General features: G+C 40.7%; 1 long non-coding RNA gene across 1 annotated transcript in view; it reads right to left on the bottom strand.

Annotated features, from left to right (window-relative positions):
* Positions 1 to 976: 976 nt before the first annotated feature.
* The window catches only part of LOC134573328 (uncharacterized), a 9,051-nt gene continuing 2,184 nt past the window's right edge, over positions 977 to 7,843 (bottom strand). The window contains exons 2-3 of the long non-coding RNA XR_010085318.1: positions 2,675 to 2,760; positions 977 to 2,018 (exon numbers count right to left, since the gene is read on the bottom strand). This is a non-coding gene — a long non-coding RNA (uncharacterized LOC134573328). The remainder of the gene's footprint in view (positions 2,019 to 2,674; positions 2,761 to 7,843) is intronic.

A 7,843-nucleotide genomic window follows, 5' to 3' on the forward strand; every position in this document is an offset into this window, starting at 1 on the left:
AGAAGGGCTACTAAACTGGTTCATGGATTGCAGGATAAAACTTACCAGGAAAGGTTAAAGGATCTTAACATGTATAGCTTGGAGGAAAGACGAGACAGGGGGGATATGATAGAAACATTTAAATACATAAAGGGAATCAACACAGTAAAGGAGGAGACTGTATTTAAAAGAAGAAAAACTACCACAACAAGAGGACATAGTCTTAAATTAGAGGGACAAAGGTTTAAAAATAATATCAGGAAGTATTACTTTACTGAGAGGGTAGTGGATGCATGGAATAGCCTTCCAGCTTAAGTGGTAGAGGTTAACACAGTAAAGGAGTTTAAGCATGCGTGGGATAGGCTTAAGGCTATCCTAACTATAAGATAAGGCCAGGGACTAATGAAAGTATTTACAAAACTGGGCAAACTAGATGGGCCGAATGGTTCTTATCTGCCATCACATTCTATGTTTATATGTTTCTAACCTTTTCAATTTCTGGACCCATTAATATTTAAATCTATAGGTTCTATAAAACATTGTGCTTTTGTTTAAACACATGTTTATAGAGTATATTTCAAACAGCTGCAGAAAGTCTTTTTGCTTTTTCTTTACTTTTTCTTTACTTTTTCTTTACTTTTTCTTTACTTTTTCTTTACTTTTTCTTTACTTTTTACCCTGGTTAAATCAGTTGGTCACGAACAGTTCTTATTGCATTAGTTGGTGCGCATTCACCACCTTTTACTGAGCAGAGATATTTTAGAACCAGAATGAAAATGATCACAGCTGCTGATCCAGAAACTTGGATGGACATTACTCCATGGATTATTGAACGAAAATTATTCCCAATATTAATCTCTTTTGCATGCTAGATTGTTTAAAAAATATATAAATGGTATAATATACAACAGAATCAATGATTTATTGCCACACAATGTAATCATTTATTTTAGATAATCTATACATATACAGGAATTTAACTTTATTTCAAAGACGTCTTAATATATAATTCCATTATTTCAAATAAATACAAAATGTTATTGATTTAATGCCCCAAAACAGCAACATTTTTGAGAAAAGAAAGTTTATTAGAAAAACAAAAGCAGAGAAAAAAAAAGTATGTTATTATTATTTTTAATTAAATAAAAAGACAATTAATCTCACTTTTATCCCAGCTCTGTCATAGTCTACTCATTTAAGCCCGATGCAACTCTAATTACATTATCAGTTCTGATGACTTTTGACCAATCAAATGCTTCTCAAAGAGAAGCACTCAGGGCACTTGTGACAAGCCATACTCTGCCAATCCAATACTTTTTTTTAACAGGAGCACTGAATCCAATGCCACATGTAAGCATGTGAACTGCAAAAACTGCAGAATTGACACCATTTTCATTCAGAGCCCCATCTAAAAACACAATAATCACATCTGTAAGATAACGTGATTGTGGTGCCTAGTCTTCTGTCCCTTTAACATACTGGAAGCATAATTCAAATCATGATATGTGGGACATAGGAATGCTACAGGGCTTTTCACTAAACTCTGAGTTGTAGAGAATCAAATTCAATTCAAAGTATGATCCCAACCTTGATTTTTCAACTCTCATTTAACTAACAAAATTTCAGAATCTAGTGATTAGCCCTGTTGGCATGCATTAAATCCACTTCAAGAAAAATAATGCATTGTTTAATATTGATGAGAGCTTGATGAATCAGGTTATTGGAATATGATAAGATTTGTTTGTGTTGATATATGTAATTAAAAAAGCAAGGTGAGAGGCTTAGTGATTCACATCAACTACATCCTCTGTGCTACTGATGGCATCAATTAGAGTGTGACATATAGAACGACCGAGGACAAGAAATCAATGTAAACAAACAATTCAATGTAAACACACAATTCAAGATCTTCGCATGAGACAGGTGCCAGGATGCAATGCAAGTCCAGGAGACGTTCTTTATTTCCAAAATGCCAGTCTGTCAAAGACAGAGGACATCCCCCCTTGGGCATCCATTCCATTACCTCTGCAACACACAGGCTGAAACACAAAAATAACAGACAATGAAATGATTTGACAACTGTATCTATAGGTACAATGTAACTAAACATCCGTCGTTATTCTGAAAAGGACATTATCACAATCTCACGTTTTTAACATTGTTTTCATACACGTATAGGCATACAATCCCACCACTCAAGAGCATTCAGACTAACCCCATGACAAAATGTATTTTAACCTCTTCACTACTGAGCCCTTTCATTTATAAAATAGAATGATGTTCAGGAAACCCAAGACGATAAGACGATATCCATTTACATTACTTTAATCTGTCGTTTATTTGTTCTTTCTTTACCAATTTTGCGGAGGATATTTGGTATCTCTTATCTCATAATATCTCAGGCTGATAATGCAGTAGCGTGCCCAGAGTGCTGTAAATTGGGATTCAAGAGTTACATTTTCCCCGTTTAGATAATTGTCCTCTGATTATGAATGTGATGAGTGCGGGTATCTAAATGCTTCCTAATTAGGTGACTTTCTTCCATTGTGTAAAAACCGAGTAAAGTAGAAAATAGAAGCCAGTCCTCCTGCTTTATATTCATTTTGTATTTAATCTGTCTTACTATTTCCAAATCTTTAACAGAAAACATCCTATCTCTAACTACCTGTCTTTAATCCGTCTTCATTACACTTACCGCGCAGCACATGCATATCAAGACGGCGGCAAAGAACAGCGACATCAGAACCAGCAGAGCAATACCCCACCCAGGGACCGGCAGACCTGCAGACAAACAAAATAGTTTAATGAAAGGCCAAACTCTTTATTAAACTGTGTAAATGATTTGTGCACATAGTTAATATTGTAAATATGCAAGTTATAGCTATTTTTCCTCTCTCACGTTCCTTTCACTCGGAGTCACCGACTCAAACTGCAAAGAAGAAACAGACTCCTTGCTCCGTTCGTCTTGTACTTCTGCGTCAAACTATAGACTCCTCCCTCTATTATATCTGTACCACTGCGTCAAACTATAGACTCCTCCCTCTATTATATCTGTACCACTGCGCCAAACTATAGACTCCTCCCTCTATTTTATCTGTACCACTGCGCCAAACTATAGACTGCTCCCTCCATTATATCTGTGTCACTGTTTCAAACTATAGACTCCTCCCTCTATTCTATCTGTGCCACTGTGTCAAACTATAGACTCCTCCCTCTATTCTATCTGTGCCACTGCGCCAAACTATAGACTGCTCCCTCCATTATATCTGTACCACTGCGCCAAACTATAGACTCCTCCCTCTATTCTATCTGTACCACTGCATCAAACTATAGACTCCTCCCTCTATTCTATCTGTGCCACTGTTTCAAACTATAGACTGCTCCCTCTATTCTATCTGTGCCACTGTGTCAAACTATAGACTCCTCCCTCTATTCTATCTGTGCCACTGCGCCAAACTATAGACTCCTCCCTCTATTCTATCTGTACTACTGCGCCAAACTATAGACTCCTCCCTCTATTCTATCTGTACCACTGCACCAAACTATAGACTCCTCCCTCTATTCTATCTGTACCACTGCGCCAAACTATAGACTGCTCCCTCCATTATATCTGTGCCACTGTTTCAAACTATAGACTCCTCCCTCTATTCTATCTGTGCCACTGTGTCAAACTATAGACTCCTCCCTCTATTCTATCTGTGCCACTGCGCCAAACTATAGACTGCTCCCTCCATTATATCTGTACCACTGTGCCAAACTATAGACTCCTCCCTCTATTCTATCTGTGCCACTGTTTCAAACTATAGACTGCTCCCTCTATTCTATCTGTGCCACTGCGCCAAACTATAGACTGCTCCCTCCATTATATCTGTACCACTGCGCCAAACTATAGACTCCTCCCTCTATTCTATCTGTGCCACTGCGCCAAACTATAGACTGCTCCCTCCATTATATCTGTACCACTGTGCCAAACTATAGACTCCTCCCTCTATTCTATCTGTGCCACTGTTTCAAACTATAGACTGCTCCCTCTATTCTATCTGTGCCACTGCGCCAAACTATAGACTGCTCCCTCCATTATATCTGTACCACTGCGCCAAACTATAGACTCCTCCCTCTATTCTATCTGTGCCACTGTTTCAAACTATAGACTGCTCCCTCTATTCTATCTGTGCCACTGCGCCAAACTATAGACTGCTCCCTCCATTATATCTGTACCACTGCGCCAAACTATAGACTCCTCCCTCTATTCTATCTGTACCACTGTGCCAAACTATAGACTCCTCCCTCTATTCTATCTGTACCACTGCGCCAAACTATAGACTCCTCCCTCTATTCTATCTGTACCACTGCATCAAACTATAGACTCCTCCCTCTATTCTATCTGTGCCACTGTTTCAAACTATAGACTGCTCCCTCTATTCTATCTGTGCCACTGTGTCAAACTATAGACTCCTCCCTCTATTCTATCTGTGCCACTGCGCCAAACTATAGACTCCTCCCTCTATTCTATCTGTACCACTGCGCCAAACTATAGACTCCTCCCACTATTCTATCTGTACCACTGCGCCAAACTATAGACTCCTCCCTCTATTCTATCTGTACCACTGTGTCAAACTATAGACTCCTCCCTCTATTATATCTGTACCACTGCATCAAACTATAGACTCCTCCCTCTATTCTATCTGTACCACTGCATCAAACTATAGACTCCTCCCTCTATTCTATCTGTGCCACTGTGTCAAACTATAGACTCCTCCCTCTATTATATCTGTACCACTGCGCCAAACGATAGACTCCTCCCTCTATTCTATCTGTACCACTGCACCAAACTATAGACTCCTCCCTCTATTCTATCTGTACCACTGTGTCAAACTATAGACTCCTCCCTCTATTATATCTGTACCACTGCACCAAACTATAGACTCCTCCCTCTATTCTATCTGTACCACTGCGCCAAACTATAGACCCCTCCCTCTATTCTATCTGTACCACTGCATCAAACTATAGACCCCTCCCTCTATTCTATCTGTGCCACTGTGTCAAACTATAGACTCCTCCCTCTATTATATCTGTACCCCTGCGCCAAACGATAGACTCCTCCCTCTATTCTATCTGTACCACTGCACCAAACTATAGACTCCTCCCTCTATTCTATCTGTACCACTGTGTCAAACTATAGACTCCTCCCTCTATTATATCTGTACCACTGCACCAAACTATAGACTCCTCCCTCTATTCTATCTGTACCACTGCGCCAAACTATAGACTCCTCCCTCTATTCTATCTGTACCACTGTGTCAAACTATAGACTCCTCCCTCTATTCTATCTGTACCACTGCATCAAACTATAGACTCCTCCCTCTATTATATCTGTGCCACTGTGTCAAACTATAGACTCCTCCCTCTATTCTATCTGTGCCACTGCGCCAAACTATAGACTCCTCCCTCTATTCTATCTGTGCCACTGTGTCAAACTATAGACTCCTCCCTCTATTCTATCTGTACCACTGCGCCAAACTATAGACTCCTCCCTCTATTCTATCTGTGCCACTGTGTCAAACTATAGACTCCTCCCTCTATTCTATCTGTACCACTGCGCCAAACTATAGACTCCTCCCTCTATTCTATCTGTGCCACTGCATCAAACTATAGACTCCTCCCTCTATTCTATCTGTGCCACTGTGTCAAACTATAGACTCCTCCCTCTATTCTATCTGTGCCACTGCATCAAACTATAGACTCCTCCCTCTATTATATCTGTACCACTGCGCCAAACTATAGACTCCTCCCTCTATTCTATCTGCGCCACTGTGTCAAACTATAGACTCCTCCCTCTATTCTATCTGTACCACTGTGTCAAACTATAGACTCCATCCTCTATTCTATCTGTACCACTGCATCAAACTATAGACTCCTCCCTCTATTATATCTGTACCACTGCGCCAAACTATAGACTCCTCCCTCTATTCTATCTGTGCCACTGTGTCAAACTATAGACTCCTCCCTCTATTCTATCTGTACCACTGTGTCAAACTATAGACTCCATCCTCTATTCTATCTGTACCACTGCATCAAACTATAGACTCCTCCCTCTATTATATCTGTACCACTGTGTCAAACTATAGACCCCTCCCTCTATTCTATCTGTACCACTGCGCCAAACTATAGACTCCTCCCTCTATTCTATCTGTACCACTGTGTCAAACTATAGACTGCTCCCTCTATTCTATCTGTACCACTGTGTCAAACTATAGACTCCTCCCTCTATTCTATCTGTACCACTGCGCCAAACTATAGACTCCTCCCTCTATTCTATCTGTGCCACTGTGTCAAACTATAGACTCCTCCCTCTATTCTATCTGTACCACTGCGCCAAACTATAGACTCCTCCCTCTATTCTATCTGTACCACTGTGTCAAACTATAGACTCCATCCTCTATTCTATCTGTACCACTGTGTCAAACTATAGACTCCATCCTCTATTCTATCTGTGCCACTGTGTCAAACTATAGACTCCTCCCTCTATTCTATCTGTGCCACTGCGCCAAACTAAAGACTCCTCCCTCTATTCTATCTGTGCCACTGTGTCAAACTATAGACTCCTCCCTCTATTCTATCTGTACCACTGCGCCAAACTATAGACTCCTCCCTCTATTCTATCTGTACCACTGTGTCAAACTATAGACTCCATCCTCTATTCTATCTGTACCACTGTGTCAAACTATAGACTCCATCCTCTATTCTATATGTGCCACTGTGTCAAACTATAGACTCCTCCCTCTATTCTATCTGTACCACTGCGCCAAACTATAGACTCCTCCCTCTATTCTATCTGTACCACTGTGTCAAACTATAGACTGCTCCCTCTATTCTATCTGTACCACTGTGTCAAACTATAGACTCCTCCCTCTATTATATCTGTACCACTGTGTCAAACTATAGACTCCTCCCTCTATTCTATCTGTGCCACTGTGTCAAACTATAGACTCCTCCCTCTATTCTATCTGTACCACTGTGTCAAACTATAGACTCCATCCTCTATTCTATCTGTACCACTGCATCAAACTATAGACTCCTCCCTCTATTATATCTGTACCACTGTGTCAAACTATAGACTCCTCCCTCTATTCTATCTGTACCACTGTGTCAAACTATAGACTCCTCCCTCTATTATATCTGTACCACTGCGCCAAACTATAGACTCCATCCTCTATTCTATCTGTACCACTGCATCAAACTATAGACTCCTCCCTCTATTGTATCTGTACCACTGTGTCAAACTATAGACTCCTCCCTCTATTCTATCTGTACCACTGTGTCAAACTATAGACTGCTCCCTCTATTCTATCTGTACCACTGTGTCAAACTATAGACTCCTCCCTCTATTCTATCTGTACCACTGCGCCAAACTATAGACTCCTCCCTCTATTCTATCTGTGCCACTGTGTCAAACTATAGACTCCTCCCTCTATTCTATCTGTACCACTGCGCCAAACTATAGACTCCTCCCTCTATTCTATCTGGGCCACTGTGTCAAACTATAGACTCCCCCCTCTATTCTATCTGTACCACTGCGCCAAACTATAGACTCCTCCCTCTATTCTATCTGTACCACTGCGCCAAACTATAGACTCCTCCCTCTATTCTATCTGTACCACTGTGTCAAACTATAGACTGCTCCCTCTATTCTATCTGTACCACTGTGTCAAACTATAGACTCCTCCCTCTATTCTATCTGTACCACTGTGTCAAACTATAGACTCCTCCCTCTATTCTATCTGGGCCACTGTGTCAAACTATAGACTCCTCCCTCTATTCTATCTGTGCCACTGCGCCAAACTATAGACTCCTCCCTCTATTC

Source organism: Pelobates fuscus, chromosome 9 (assembly GCF_036172605.1).
Source record: "Pelobates fuscus isolate aPelFus1 chromosome 9, aPelFus1.pri, whole genome shotgun sequence".
Lineage (NCBI taxonomy): Eukaryota > Metazoa > Chordata > Amphibia > Anura > Pelobatidae > Pelobates > Pelobates fuscus.